This window comes from Rattus norvegicus, chromosome 5 (assembly GCF_021556685.1).
Source record: "Rattus norvegicus strain SHRSP/BbbUtx chromosome 5, alternate assembly SHRSP_T2T, whole genome shotgun sequence".
NCBI lineage: Eukaryota > Metazoa > Chordata > Mammalia > Rodentia > Muridae > Rattus > Rattus norvegicus.
Window position 1 is genome coordinate 86032095 of NC_141538.1, and position 15926 is coordinate 86048020.

The following is a 15926-nucleotide window of genomic DNA, read 5'->3' on the forward strand; positions in this document are numbered from 1 at the left end:
GGGCATTCTTCCCTTATTGTTATTGAAGACCAGTTTTAGGCCGTGGTGGTCCGATAGCACGCATGGGATTATTTCTATCTTTCTGTACCTGTTGAGGCCCGTTTTTTGACCAATTATATGGTCTATTTTGGAGAAAGTACCATGAGGAGCTGAGAAGAAGGTATATCCTTTTGCTTTAGGATAGAATGTTCTATAAATATCCGTTAAGTCCATTTGGCTCATGACTTCTCTTAGTCTGTCTACATCTCTGTTTAATTTCTGTTTCCATGATCTGTCCATTGATGAGAGTGGGGTGTTGAAATCTCCCACTATTATTGTGTGAGGTGCAATGTGTGTTTTTAGCTTTAGTAAGGCTTCTTTTACATATATAGGTGCCCTTGTACTTGGGGCATAGATATTTAGGATTGAGAGTACATCTTGATGGATTTTTCCTTTGATGAATATGAAGTGTCCTTCCTTAACTTTTTTGATGACTTTTAGTTGGAAATTGATTTTATTTGATATTAGAATGGCTACTCCAGCTTGCTTCTTCTGACCATTTGCTTGGAAAGTTATTTTCCAGCCTTTCACTCTGAGGTAGTGTCTGTCTTTGTCTCTGAGGTGTGTTTCCTGTAGGCAGCAGAATGCAGGGTCCTCGTTGCGTGTCCAGTTTGTTAATCTATGTCTTTTTATTGGGGAGTTGAGGCCATTGATATTGAGAGATATTAAGGAATAGTGATTATTGTTTCCCTTTATATTCATATTTGGATGTGAGGTTATGTTTGTGTGCTTTCATTCTCTTTGTTTTGTTGCCAAGACGATTAGTTTCTTGCTTCTTCTAGGGTATAGCTTGCCTCCTTATGTTGGGCTTTACCATTTATTATCCTTTGTAGTGCTGGATTTGTAGAAAGATATTGTGTAAATTTGGTTTTGTCATGGAATATCTTGGTTTCTCCATCAATGTTAATTGAGAGTTTTGCTGGATACAGTAACCTGGGCTGGCATTTGTGTTCTCTTAGGGTCTGTATGACATCAGTCCAGGATCTTCTGGCCTTCATAGTTTCTGGCGAGAAGTCTGGTGTGATTCTGATAGGTCTGACTTTATATGTTACTTGACCTTTTTCCCTTACTGCTTTTAATATTCTTTCTTTATTTTGTGCGTTTGGTGTTTTGACAATTATGTGACGGGAGGTGTTTCTTTTCTGGTCCAATCTATTTGGAGTTCTGTAGGCTTCTTGTATGTCTATGGGTATCTCTTTTTTTAGGTTAGGGAAGTTTTCTTCTATGATTTTGTTGAAGATATTTACTGGTCCTTTGAGCTGGGAGTCTTCACTCTCTTCTATACCTATTATCCTTAGGTTTGATCTTCTCATTGAGTCCTGGATTTCCTGTATGTTTTGGACCAGTAGCTTTTTCCGCTTTACATTATCTTTGACAGTTGTGTCAATGATTTCTATGGAATCTTCTGCTCCTGAGATTCTCTCTTCCATCTCTTGTATTCTGTTGGTGAAGTTTGTATCTACAGCTCCTTGTCTCTTCTTTTGGTTTTCTATATCCAGGGTTGTTTCCATGTGTTCTTTCTTGATTGCTTCTATTTCCATTTTTAAACCTTCAACTGTTTGATTGTGTTTTCCTGGAATTCTTTCAGGGATTTTTGCGATTCCTCTCTGTAGGCTTTTACTTGTTTATTAATGTTTTCCTGTGCTTCCCTAAGTGTGTTCATGTCTTTCTTGAAGTCCTCCAGCATCATGATCAAATATGATTTTGAAACTAGATCTTGCTTTTCTGGTGTGTTTGGATATTCCATGTTTGTTTTGGTGGGAGAATTGGGCTCCGATGATGGCATGTAGTCGTGGTTTCTGTTGCTTGGGTTCCTGCGCTTGCCTCTCGCCATCAGATTATCTCTAGTGTTACTTTGTTCTGCTATTTCTGACAGTGGCTAGACTGTCCTATAAGCCTGTGTGTCAGGAGTGCTGTAGACCTGTTTTCCTCTCTTTCAGTCAGTTATGGGGACAGAGTGTTCTGCTTTCGGGCGTGTAGTTTTTCCTCTCTACAGGTCTTCAGCTGTTCCTGTGGGCCTGTGTCTTGAGTTCACCAGGCAGCTTTCTTGCAGCAGAAAATTTGGTCTTACCTGTGGTCCCGAGACTCAGGTTCGCTCCTGGGGTGCTGCCCAGGGGCTCTCTGCAGCGGCAGCAACCAGGAAGACCTGTGCCGCCCCTTCCGGGAGCTTCTGTGCACCAGGGTTCCAGATAGTCTTTGGCTTTTTCCTCTGGCGTCCGAGATGTGTGTGCAGAGAGCAGTCTCTTCTGGTTTCCCAGGCTTGTCTGCCTCTCTGAAGGTTTAGCTCTCCCTCCCACGGGATTTGGGTGCAGAGAACTGTTTATCCAGTCTGTTTCTTTCAGGTTACGGAGGTGTCTCAGGCAGGGGTCCTGCCGCTCCTGGGCCCTCCCCCACGGGAGCCCAGAGGCCTTATACAGTTTCCTCTTGGGCCAGGGATGTGGGCAGGGGTGAGCAGTGTTGGTGGTCTCTTCCGCTCTGCAGCCTCAGGAGTGCCCACCTGACCAGGCGTTTGGGTCTCTCTCTCACCAGGTCTGGGAGCAGAGAGCTGCTGCAGGCCTGGGGTCCGCGGGTGTTGGACTTCCGGTAAACAGAGAACATGCCCGGTCCTAGAGAAATTCTGCTTCCGTGTGTCCCAAGCTCACCAGGCAGCTTTCTTGCAGCAGAAAATTTGGTCTTACCTGTGGTCCCGAGACTCAGGTTCGCTCCTGGGGTGCTGCCCAGGGGCTCTCTGCAGTGGCAGCAACCAGGAAGACCTGTGCCGCCCCTTCCGGGAGCTTCTGTGCACCAGGGTTCCAGATGGTCTTTGGCTTTTTCCTCTGGCATCCGAGATGTGTGTGCAGGGAGCAGTCTCTTCTGGTTTCCCAGGCTTGTCTGCCTCTCTGAAGGTTTAGCTCTCCCTCCCATGAGATTTGGGTGCAGAGAACTCCCTGGAATTCTTTCAGGCATTTTTGCGATTCCTCTCTGTAGGCTTCTACTTGTTCTCTAAGGGAGTTCTTCACGTCTTTCTTGAAGTCCTCCAGCATCATGATCAAAAATGATTTTGAAACTAGATCTTGCTTTTCTGGTGTGTTTGGATATTCCATGTTTGTTTTGATGGGAGAATTGGGCTCCGATGGTGCTATGTAGTCTTGGTTTCTGTTGCTTAGGTTCCTGTGCTTGCCTCTCGCCATCAGATTATCTCTAGTGTTACTTTGTTCTGCTATTTCTGACAGTGGCTAGACTGTCCTATAAGCCTGTGTGTCAGGAGTGCTGTAAACCTGTTTTCCTCTCTTTCAGTCAGTTATGGGGACAGAGTGTTCTGCTTTCGGGCGTGTAGTTTTTCCTCTCTACAGGTCTTCAGCTGTTCCTGTGGGCCTGTGTCTTGAGTTCACCAGGCAGCTTTCTTGCAGCAGAAAACTTGGTCTTACCTGTGGTCCCGAGGCTCAAGTTAGCTCGTGGGGTGCTGCCCAGGGGCTCTCTGCAGCGGCAGCAACCAGGAAGACCTGTGCCGCCCCTTCTGGTAGCTTCAGTGCACCAGGGTTCCAGATAGTCTTTGGCTTTTTCCTCTGGCGTCCGAGATGTGTGTGCAGGGAGCAGTCTCTTCTGGTTTCCCAGGCTTGTCTGCCTCTCTGAAGGTTTAGCTCTCCCTCCCATGGGATTTGGGTGCAGAGAACTGTTTATCCGGTCTGTTTCCTTCAGGTTCTGGTGGTGTCTCAGGCAGGGGTCCTGCCGCTCCTGGGCCCTCCCCCACGGGAGCCCAGAGGCCTTATACAGTTTCCTCTTGTGCCAGGGATGTGGGCAGGGGTGAGCATTGTTGGTGGTCTCTTCCGCTCTGCAGCCTCAGGAGTGCCCACCTGACCAGGCGGTTGGGTCTCTCTCTCACGGGGTCTGGGAGCAGAGAGCTGCTGTGGGCTGGGATCCGCGGGTGTGGGACTTCCGGTAAACACAGAAAGTGCCCGTTCCTAGAGGAATTCTGCTTCCGTGTGTCCCAAGCTCACCAGGCAGCTTTCTTGCAGCAGAAAAGTTGGTCTTACCTGTGGTCCTGAGGCTCAAGTTTGCTCGTGGGGTGCTGCCCACAGGCTCTCTGCAGCGGCAGCAACCAGGAAGACCTGTGCCGCCCCTTCCAGGAGCTTCAGTGCACCAGGGTTCCAGATGGTCTTTGGCTTTTTCCTCTGGCGTCCGAGAGGTGTGTGCAGAGAGCAGTCTCTTCTGGTTTCCCAGGCTTGTCTGCCTCTCTGAAGGTTTAGCTCTCCCTCCCACGGGATTTGGGTGCAGAGAACTGTTTATCCGTTCTGTTTCCTTCCAGTAAGGTATTCTTTTAAGTTGACAGATAGGGAAATGTTTAGTTGCTGCTCTGTTTTAATACTAGAAATGACTGTATATTAAAATATAATATTTCCTCCAGGGTATTGAATGTTAAACTAAAGATCTTAAATAATTAAAATTCTAAAATAATGCTGTAGGTCAAATATTTGGTTATAGTCTGGGAGGTATATTTTGTTGGATATTTGAGGTAAAAAGTACTAAGTTCAACACTGATCCCGATAAAAGTCCTCATCTTACGCCTGAGCTAAGGAAGGATCTACTTTTATTGTAACTGAAATCAATGGACCTATATAGTTTAAGGAGTAAGTGTGCGCCAATAAAAACAACTATTCTTTTGAAATGCCTTGAAATCATTCTTAGTTATACCCCGTGTCATAACTCAATAAATGTGTCATTAGGTCTCATGAGATGCTGAAGATCAATCTATAATATTATTGTCATTGATTTTCACAATTGATATCAAATGTAGATATTCATTACATAAATCCTAGGGACAGTTTGTATGGAACAATGAATGTGATACATTTGACTCAATAGGCCTGAATCTTCAGGAAAGATGCCTATTGGTAGATAAAAAGCAGAAGAAGGCAGGGAAAGCTTTTAAATTGAGTTGACAGAACTGACATTAGAGGATATGAAGGAAGAAAACTATCAGGAAGAAAATCGCAAGGAGATTCTCAAAGAGAAAGGTCACATGATTGGGGAGCCCTGTATGGATAAGTACTAGTACCAGTTAGGTCCACTAACTTGCTAGAAGAATCTCATTGGAATTATGGCCTCAGAGAAGACTGCTCTACTTGAAAGTCACAGATGGTGTCATTTACCAACATTTTTAAGAAGCAGTAAACAAGTGTTCCTCTTTCCCCAAAATCTCTGTCAGCATTAGCTGTCATGGGATAGTTCTTAAGGACTAGCTATTCTGATAAAATCTTAATGCTATTTTCCATTTTATTGATTAATGGCTAAGGGTGTTGTATGTCCGACTTTTGTGACTTGGCAATTTATGTTTCATATTTTGAGAACTGCACGTTTATAATGATTTGGGGTAGAACTTACATTCACTTTAAATATTTTATACACTACAGATAATATTCCTCTGTCAGCTGTAGTTAGTAAATACTTTCATCTTAAGATATAGGTTCTCTTCAGTTAACTGTTTCCTCTGCTCTGCATGCAGAAGCTCTTTAGTCAAAGACTTTCATTGATCAATTTCTAGAATTATTTTCTGAGTGACTGGATTTTTCAGAGAGTTGTTTTCCCATGTGTATATTTTGAAATATTTTACTTACGTTTGATTTGAATTTAGTATCTTATATTAATATATTTGATTGAATTAGAGTTATTTTAGCTTAGGGAGACAACTGAGAACCTAGCCACATATTTCATTATATATGAACATCTACTTTTGCTGACACTATTTGCAGGAGATGTTGTTATTTGTCCAATGTTTGTTTTAGATATCTTTGTCAAAATCCAATAACTTCAGGTGGAGAGGAAGCTCCATTTTAAGAACACTGGCTGCTCTTCCTACAGGACTGGAGTTCAGTTCTCAGCAACTACATGGTGGTTTACAATTGTCTATAGCTCCATTTCTAAAGGTTCTGACACCCTCTTCCACATTTTTGAGCACTAGGAACACATAGTAAACATATCTAAATTCAGACTAAATTCAGTCTAAGTCAGACTATTAAGACTATATAATATAATATGAAAATAAAAAATTTAAAAAAATCAGGTAGCTGTAGTTGTGTGGTTTCATATTTGAATTCCCTACTCTATTACATTAATCTATATGTCTGTTTTTCGCATGTACTATTTTTGTTTTTGTTACTCTGGTTCTGTAAAAAAAATGACATTAGGTTTTTGGTCCATACTGTGTCAAATCTATAGATTACCTTTGATAATATAAATCATCTTCAAAAATTATTTCTAGTGCTCGCTTTGGCAGCACATATACTAAAATTGGAACGATACAGAGAAGTTTAGCATGGGCCCTGCTCAAGGATGATACGCAAATTCGTGAAGCGTTCCATATTTTTTCATTGCAGCCTTATTTATAATAGCCAGAAGCTGGAAAGAACCCAGATGCCCTTCAACAGAGGAATGGATACAGAAAATGTGGTACATCTACACAATGGAATATTACTCAGCTATCAAAAACAATGATTTTATGAAATTCGTAGGCAAATGGATGGAACTGGAAAATATCATCCTGAGTGAGGTAACTCAATCACAGAAAAACACACATGGTATGCACTCATTGATATTAGCCCAAATGCTTGAATTACCCTAGATGCCTAGAACAAATGGAACTCAAGACGGATGATCAAAATGGGAATGCTTCACTCCTTCTTTAAAAGGGGAACAAGAATACCCTTGGCAGGGAATAGAGGGGCAAAGATTAAAACAGACACAGAAGGAACACCCATTCAGAGCCTGCCCCACATGTGGCCCATACATATACAGCCACCCAATTAGACAAGATGGATGAAGCAAAGAAGTGCAGGCAGACAGGAGCCGGATGTAGATTCCTCCTGAGAGACACAGCCAGAATACAGCAAACACAGAGGTGAATGCCAGCAGTAAACCACTGAACTGAGATAGGACCCCTGTTGAAGGAATCAGAGAAGGAACTGGAAGAGCTTGAAGGGGCTCGAGACCCCATATGTACAACAATGCCAAGCAGCCAGATCTTCCAGGGACAAAGCCACTACCTAAAGACTATACATGGACTGACCCTGGACTCTGACCTCATAGGTAGCAATGAATATCCTAGTAAGAGCACCAGTGGAAGGGGAAGCCCTGGGTCCTGCTATGACTGAACCCCCAGTGAACTAGATTGTTGGGGGGAGGGCGGCAATGTGGGGAGGATGGGGAGGGGAACACCCATAAAGAAGGGGAGGTGGGAGGGGGATGTTTGCCCGGAAACCGGGAAAGGGAATAACACTCGAAATGTATATAAGAAATACTCAAGTTAATAAAAAAATTATTTCTACTACCCCATGAGCATAGATTTTTTTCATATCTAGAGGCATCATGACTTTTTCTTTCAATATATAAAATTTTTCATGATACAAAGGTTTCACTTCCCTGGTCCATTTTTTGAGGCTATTTCAAATAGGAGGTGTTTTGATTTGTGTCTCAAAATTCTAAATATTGGTATATAGAAAGACTATTGAATTATTCTATAGATTGTTTTCTTATTGAAAAATTTTATTTACATTTAAAATGTTATTCCCTTTCCTGGTTTCCCAGCCATAAGCCCCCTATCACCTCCCCCTCCCCCTTCTTCTATAAAGGTGTTCCTCCTCCCCTACCACTGCCCCCTTCCCACCTCACTGCCCTGACACTCCCCTACACTGGGGAGTCTAGTCTTGGCAGGACAAAGGGCTTCTCCTTCCATTGGTGGCTAACAAGGCCATGCTCTGCTACATACGCAGCTAGAGCCATGAGTCTGTCCATGTGTCCTCTTTGGGTAGTGATTTAGTCCCTGGGAGCTCTGGTTGGTTGGTATTGTTGTTCGTATTGGCTTGCAAGCCCCCTCAGCTCCTTGAATCCTTTCTCTAACTTCTCCAATGGGGACTGCATTCTCAGTTCAATGGTTTGCTGCTGGCATTCACCTCTGTATTTGTCACGCTCTGATTGAACCTCTCAGGAGACAACTATAGCAGGCTTCTGTCAGCATGCACTTTTTGGCTTCATCAATATTGTCTAAGTTTGGTGGCTGTATATATATAATCTGGATCCCCAAATGGGGCAGGCTCTGAATGGCCATTCCTTCAGTTTTTGCTCCAAACTTTGTCTCCATATCAATTCCTATGAATATTTTTGTTCCCTCTTTTAAGAAGGACTGAAGCATCTGCACTTCGGCCCTCCTTTTTCTTGAGCTTCATGTGGTCCGTGGATTGTATCTTGAGTAATTCTAGTTTTTGGGCTAATATCCACTTATCAGTGAGTGCATACCATGTGTGATTTTTGTGATCGAGTTACCTCACTCAGGATGATATTTTCTACTTCCATCCATTTGCCTATGAATTTCATGAAGTCATTGTTTTTGAAAGCTGAACAGTACTTCATTGTGTAGATGTACCATATTTTCTGTATCCATTCCTCTGTTGAAGGGCATCTGCATTCTTTCCAGCTTCTGGCTATTATAAATATGGCTGCTATGAGCATAGTAGAGCATGTGTCTTTGTTATATGTTTGAGCATCTTTAGGGTATATGCCCAAGAGGGGTGTAGCTGGGTCTTCAAGTAGTGCAATGTCCAATTCTCCGAGGAACCTTCAAACTGATTTCCAGAGTAGTTGTACAAGCTTGCAATCCTACCAACAATGGAGGAGTGTTCCTCTTTTTTCACATCCTTACCAGCATCTGTTGTCACCTGAGTTCTTGATATTAGCTATTTTGACTATAGAATTTTGAATATTTTTTTTGTATTCCACTATCTTGAGAATGTAGCAGTTGAAGGAATCTTCTTGGGAGTTAAGAGGGTTTCTAATATAAGATTGCACCATTTGTCAATACAGGTATTTTGACTTCTTTCCTCATCTTTTGTCTTCCTTTTATTTATGTTCAATACTTTAAAAAAGTTTATCCTTCTACTAAGACAGAAAAATGGTCAGTGGATGACACAGACTAATTAAAGTCTTGAGTATTAGCTGATTTGAAGAAAAAATTCCTGATAATTAAATGCTACTTCTGAGATACTCCACCAACCAAATTTTAGATGCAATGTATTAGGGATTTCATATAAATTTAACCTCTGAAAATTAGACATAACTTCATATAAAATATCAGCAAGTCTTAATTTTGAATAATAATTAACATTGTGTGACTCATCCAAATTAAAAACAATTCATCAAGACTTTAATAATTCTTAGTGAATTATAAACTGTCTGTGATAAGGCCACAGAGAAGCATGGCTTTTGTTGTTCAGCAGGAAGACCCTGACAGTCCTAGTCATGATTAATATTTTATAATGAGGTATATTTTAAAAATCTATGACTCTACGATTTCTCCAAGGAACTCAACAATATTCAGCAATGACTATAGTAGCAACATAAAAAGAGAATACATGTACACACACACACACACACACACACACACACCTCAGTTGTGTATAAAGTTTGCAGTTAACTAAAGGTTGGTGGGTAGAGCCAATACGCTGGTAATTATATAAGTCTACTGTGTAACAAGGTTGGGGTTATTTACACAATATAATTTGGTGTGGACTGTCTGACTAAACTTCCTAGGAATGTAAGAAAACAAGAATTTACAATTTAGTTGATAGCTTCACACTGACAGAAAACTCATATGACTTGCCTACTTCTCCAGAGTACTGGGAGTTTGGTAATTGGTAATTGGGCAGCGGGCTATAGGAGATAGCTTGCAGGACCAGAAATTCCTAAGTCAGGTCAGTGTAGTTGCAATTTATAGCCAAGATTTACAAAAGTTTTTACACTTTCTCACCTGTGTGAGTAGCAGTATGGACTGTTGCTATTAGTGAAGATAATTAGAGAAAAGTAAAAGGCAGGGTGAGGAGATTATGATAACATTTCTCTAGAAACAAATTAAGAAGTAAATCTCAGACTGAAATTACAGATAGAGTATGAGAATACAAAGATGGTAAGTAAGGGTATATTAAGTCTTCCTTGAATTCTTTTGCCCCAATGTGACCCAGTTAAGCATATTTACATAACTTCCATTATATATCTCTGTGGAACTTAATAGAATCACGAATGTTTTCCCTTGTAGAAAAAAGAGAGAGCTAGGACTGGGAAATGCTACTACAAGAAATACATTGTTGCTTTTCTAGAATTTCCAATTCTATTATTATTGGGTTTGTTAGAAATAACATGAATAGTTAGGTTATTAAAGGATAGGTCCTAGAAGATCTCAGAACTTCCCACTCTAGGACAAGAAAGATTAAAAAGAAGGATTTATTCAAGATTCTGAAGAAAGAAATTGAAGAAGACCACAGAAAATTGAGTGACCTCCTATGCTCACGGATTGGCAGAATTAACATAGTAAAAGTGGCCATCTTGAAAAAAAAATCTATAGATTCAATGCAATCCCCATCAAAATTTTAACTCACTTCTTCACAGAGATAAAAAGAACAGTACTCAAATCAAATTCATCTGGAAAAACAAAAATCCAAGTATAGCAAAAAAACCATTCTCAACAAAAAGAGAACTGAGGGAAATTACTGTTCCTGATCTCAAGCCGTACTACAGAGCAATAGTGAAAAAACAAAACAAAACAAAACAAAACAAAAACAAAAAACAAAAAAACCCCAAAACATATGGTATTGTTACAGACACATATAGGTAGATTAATGGAATAGAATGAAGACCCAGAAATAACCCACACACCTATAATCACTTGATCTTTGAAAAAGAAGCCAAAATCATCCAGTGAGGGAAAAAACCCCCAGCATATTCAACAAATGGTGCTGGTTCAAATGGCTATAAGCATATAGAAGAATGCAAATGGATCCACTCTTATTCTTATCTCCTTGTGCACAGCTCAAGTCCAGGTGGATCAAGGGTCTCCACATAAAACCAGATACTCTGAAACTAATAGAAGAGAAAGTGAGAAAGAGCCTTGAATACATTGTACAGGAAAAAAAAATTCCCAAACGGAACACCAATGACTCATGTTGGGAGCGATGTCCTTAAAACCCTCCATTATTAACATCATAGTTAGAAAGTATGGCTGGGTTCATGGAAAATCCCCAGCCAGCTGCAGAAGACTAATAATCTGGAAGTCAGGATGAATAATGGTATGACAAAGTTGTGACCTGGCTGAGAAATGCATCTGACACCAGGATGCCCAAAGATATGACCTGTAACCTTTCTAAGAAACCAACATTCTACTGACTAATGATATGACAAACCTGTAATCTTTCTGAAAAACCAACATCCTGTTGACATCATCCGACCACAAGAGAGCTGTTTCCTTGACCTTCATAAATGTTTCCCACTCCCCCCCCCTTTTTTTTTGAAGAGCCCTCACTTTCTTTACCCAGACTGAATATGGTGCTGGTCATGTTTGGGCTGGTGTTCTCTCTCTTGACAGTTGGCTGGGAGAAGATGCCTTCACTGTCATGCCCACAGTCTCCTAGGTGATTTCAAAATCTTTTAAGTTGGTAGTCATGATTACCCACGACAGCCATAAAACTCTTTGAGTCTACTATTTATTTACTATTGATTGATTGATTGATTTAATACTTCCAGTGTATTTTAAACCACCTTCTGTCAATTCCATATAAAACCCTAGCTTTTGTCCCAAGTATTCAACAAGGTAATCAGCCACTAGCCAAGTGTAGCTACTCTACATTAAAATTAGCGAGTGTCCTAGTTTGGTTTCTATTTCTGTGCTAAAAGGTGGACCAAGAACAGTTTGGGAAGGAAAACATTTGTTTGGTTTATATGTCACTGTCACTGTCACAGTCAACCACTGAGGGAAGTTAGTGCCTACTGTGTAAATAATGCAACAACTGTAGATTTAAGTAGTTTGGGGATGAGAACCATCATTGTGTTGGTCTCTCTCTCTCTCTCTCTCTCTCTCTCTCTCTCTCTCTTTCATCTTTATTTAATTGGGTAATTCTTATTTACATTTCAAATGGCCTGGTTTCCAGGCCAAGATCTCCCTAACCCTTCCTCCTCCCCTTCCATATGGGTGTTCCCTTCCCCATTCTCCCCCCATTACTGCCCTCCCCCCAAGAATCACGTTCACTGGGGGTCCAGCCTTGGCAGGACCAAGGGCTTCCCCTTCCACTGGTGCCCTTACTAAGCTATGCATTGCTACCTATGCAGTTGGAGCTCAGGGTCAGTCCATGTATAGTCTTTAGGTAGTGGCTTAGTCCCTGAAAACTCTGGTTGGTTGGCATTGTTGTTCATATGGGCTCTCAAGCCCCTTCAGCTATTTCAGTCCTTTCAGAGAACTGATTCCTTCAACGTTCCCTCCTCTTCCTGTTACCCCTCTTATGGTAAAAAATTAGCCATGGGAAAAAATAATATTGTTACCTTGATCAGACTTTTGTCTTGTGTTCTTCTTTGCATCTCTTGTCCCCCCATTCTCTTCCAGGTACCCTCTGCACTCTTTGACTGTCCTGCAGGATGGGACAACTGGAATCACAAAAATCCCTCAAAGAATTCGAAGAAAACACAATTAAACAGATGAAGGAATTAAAAATGGAAATAGAAGCAATCAAGGAAGAACACAGGGAAACAACCCTGGATATAGAAAACCAAAGGAAGAGACAAGGAGCCATAGATACAAGCATTACCAACAGAATACAAGAGATAGAAGAGAGAATCTCAGGAGCAGAAGATTCCATAGAAATCATCGACAAAACTGTCAGAGGTAATGGAAAATGGAAAAAGCTACTGGTCCAAAACATACAGGACATCCAGGACTCAATAAGAAGATCAAACCTAAGGATAATAGGTATAGAAGAGAGTGAAGACTCCCAGCTCAAAGGACCAGTAAATATCTTCAACAAAATCATAGAAGAAAACTTCCCTAACCTAAAGAAAGAGATGCCCAAAAGCATACAAAAAGCCTACAGAACTCCAAATAGATTGGACCAGAAAAGAAACTCCTCCCGACACATAATAGTCAAAACACCAAATGCACACAATAAAGAAAGAATATTAAAAGCAGTAAGGGAAAAAGGTAAAGTAAAATATAAAGGCAGACCTATAAGAATCACAGCAGACTTCTCGCCAGAAACTATGAAAGACAGAAGATACTGGACAGATGTTATACAGACCCTAAGAGAACACAAATGCCTAAAAGGTTACTGTATCCTGCAAAACTCTCAGTTAACATAGATGGAGAAACCAAGATATTCCATGACAAAACCCAATTTATACAATATCTTTCTACAAATCCAGCACTACAAAGGATAATAAATGATAAAGCCCAACATAAGGAGGCAAGCTACATCCTAGGAAAAGCAAGAAACTAATAGTCTTGGCAACAAAACAAAGAGAAGAAAAGCACACAAACATAACCTCCCATCAAAATATAAATATAACAGGAAGCACTAATCACTATTCCTTAATATCTCTCAATATCATTGGTCTCAACTCCCCAGTAAAAAGACATAGATTAGCAAACTGGATATGCAATGAAGACCCTGCATTCTGCTGCCTACAGGAAACACACCTCAGAGACAAAGACAGACACTACCTCAGAGTGAAAGGCTGGAAAACAACTTTCCAAGCAAATGGTCGGAAGAAGCAAGCAGGAGTAGCCATTATAATATCGAATAAAATCAATTTTCAACTAAAAGTCATCAAAAAAGCTAAGGAAGTGCACTTCATATTCATCAAATGAAAAATCCACCAAGATGAACTCTCAAGCCTAAATATCTATGCTCCAAATACAAGGGCACCTACATACATAAAAGAAAACTTACTAAAGCTCGAAACAAACATTTCACCTCACACAATGATAGTAGGAGATTACAAAACCCCACTCTCATCAATGGACAGGTCATGGAAACAGAAATTAAACCGAGATATAGACAGACTAAGAGAAGTCATGAGCCAAATGGACTTAACAGATATTTATAGAACATTCTATCCTAAATCAAAAGGATATACATTCTTCTTAGCACCTCATGGTATTTTCTCCAAAATTGACCATATAATTGGTCATAAAACAGGCCTCAACAGATACGGAAATATAGAAATAATCCAATGCATCCTATCGGACCACCATAGGCTAAAGCTGGTCTTCAATAACAATAAGGGAATAACTCCCACATATACATAGAAGTTGAACAATGCTCTACTCAATGATAACCTTGTCAAGGAAGAAATACAGAAATTAAAGACTTCTTAGAATTTAATGAAAATGAAGGTACAACATACCCAAACTTCTGGGACACAATGAAAGCTGTGCTAAGAGGAAAACTCATAGCTCTGAGGGCCTGCAGAAAGAAACAGGAGAGATCATATGTCAGCAGCTTGACAGCACACCTAAAAGCTCTAGAACAAAAAGAAGTAAATACACCCAGGAGGAGTAGAAGGCAGAAAATAATCAAACTCAGAGCTGAAATCAACCAAGTAGAAACAAAAAGGACATAGAAAGGATCAACAGAACCAAAAGTTGGTTCTTCGAGAAAATCAACAAAATAGATAAAACTTTAGCCAGACCAAGGAGAGGACACAGAGTGTATGTACAAATGTACAATGCCCCAATGTATAACAAAGACACATGCTCCAATATGTTCATAGCAGCCTTATTTATAATAGCCAGAAGGTGGAACAAACCCAGAGGCCCTTCAACAGAGGAATGGATACAGAAAATGTGGTACATCTTCTCAATGGAATATTATTCAGCTATCAAAATTAATGACTTTATGAAATTCATAGGTAAATGGAGGGAACTGGAAAGTATCACCCTAAGTGAGGTTACCCAACCACAGAAAAACAAACATGGTATGCACTCATTGATAAGTGGCTATTAGCCAAATTGCTTGAATTGCCCTAGATGCACAGAACACATGAAAATCAAGAGGGATGATCAAAATACGAATGCTTCACTCCTTCTTTAAAACCCATTCAGAGTCTGTCCCACATGTGGCCCATACACATACAGTCACCCAATTAGAGAAGATGGATGAAGCAAAGAAATGCAGGCTGACCGGAACCGGATGTAGATCTCTCCTGAGAGACACATCCAGAATACAGCAAATACATAGGCGAATGCCAGCAGAAAAACCACTGAAGTGAGAACGGGACCCCCGTTGAAGGAATCAGAGAAAGGACTGGAAGAGCTTGAAGGGGCCAGAGACTCCATATGAACAACAATGCCAAGCAACCAGAGCTTCCAGGGACTAAGCCACTACCTAAAGACTATACATGGACTGACCCTGGACTCTGACCTCATAGGCAGCAATGAATATCCTAGTAAGATCACCAGTGGAAGGGGAAGCCCTTGGTCCTGCTAACACTGAACTCCCAGTGAACGTGATTGTTGGGAGGAAGGCGGTAATGGGGGAGGATGGGGAGGGGAAAACCCATATAGAAGGGGAGGTGGAGAAGTTAGGGGAATGTAGGCCTGAAAACCGGGAAAGGGAATAACAACCGAAATGTAAATGATACTCAAGTTAATAAAGAGAAAAAAAACCCAAAAATACAAACAAACAAACAAAGGAAACCAATGACTTCATGAAATTTGCAGGTAAATGGATAGAACTAGAAAATATCATCCTGAATGAGGTAAACCAGTCACAAAAGACCACATGGTATGTCCTCACTGATAAATGAATATTGCCCCAAAAGCTCAGAACACCCATGATACAATTCACAGATTGTATGAAGCTCAAGAAGAAGGAAGATCAAAGTGTAGATTTTTTCAGTCCTACTTAGAAGGACGATCAAAATAATCACAAGATATGTGGTGATGGGGTGGAGGACTGGGGCAAGATAGGAGGCAGAGGAAAAAGGCCGGACAGGATCAAGGATCAGGTGTGGGAGGAGACAGAGAAGTACAGAGAATCAGGAAATTGAACAGAGGTGTGTAGCAGTTGGGGATGGGGAACTGGGGGTAACCACCAGAAAGT

General features: G+C 40.9%; 1 long non-coding RNA gene and 1 other non-coding gene across 2 annotated transcripts in view; both read left to right on the forward strand.

Annotated features, from left to right (window-relative positions):
• Positions 1-15351, forward strand: part of LOC148005851 (uncharacterized) — a 108887-nt gene extending 93536 nt beyond the window's left edge. Inside the window, exon 3 of the long non-coding RNA XR_015620947.1 lies at positions 12434-15351. This is a non-coding gene — a long non-coding RNA (uncharacterized LOC148005851). The remainder of the gene's footprint in view (positions 1-12433) is intronic.
• Positions 6277-6383, forward strand: LOC120103186 (U6 spliceosomal RNA). Its single transcript, XR_015621627.1, has one exon. It is a non-coding gene; the product is annotated as a U6 spliceosomal RNA (small nuclear RNA).
• Positions 15352-15926: the final 575 nt, after the last annotated feature.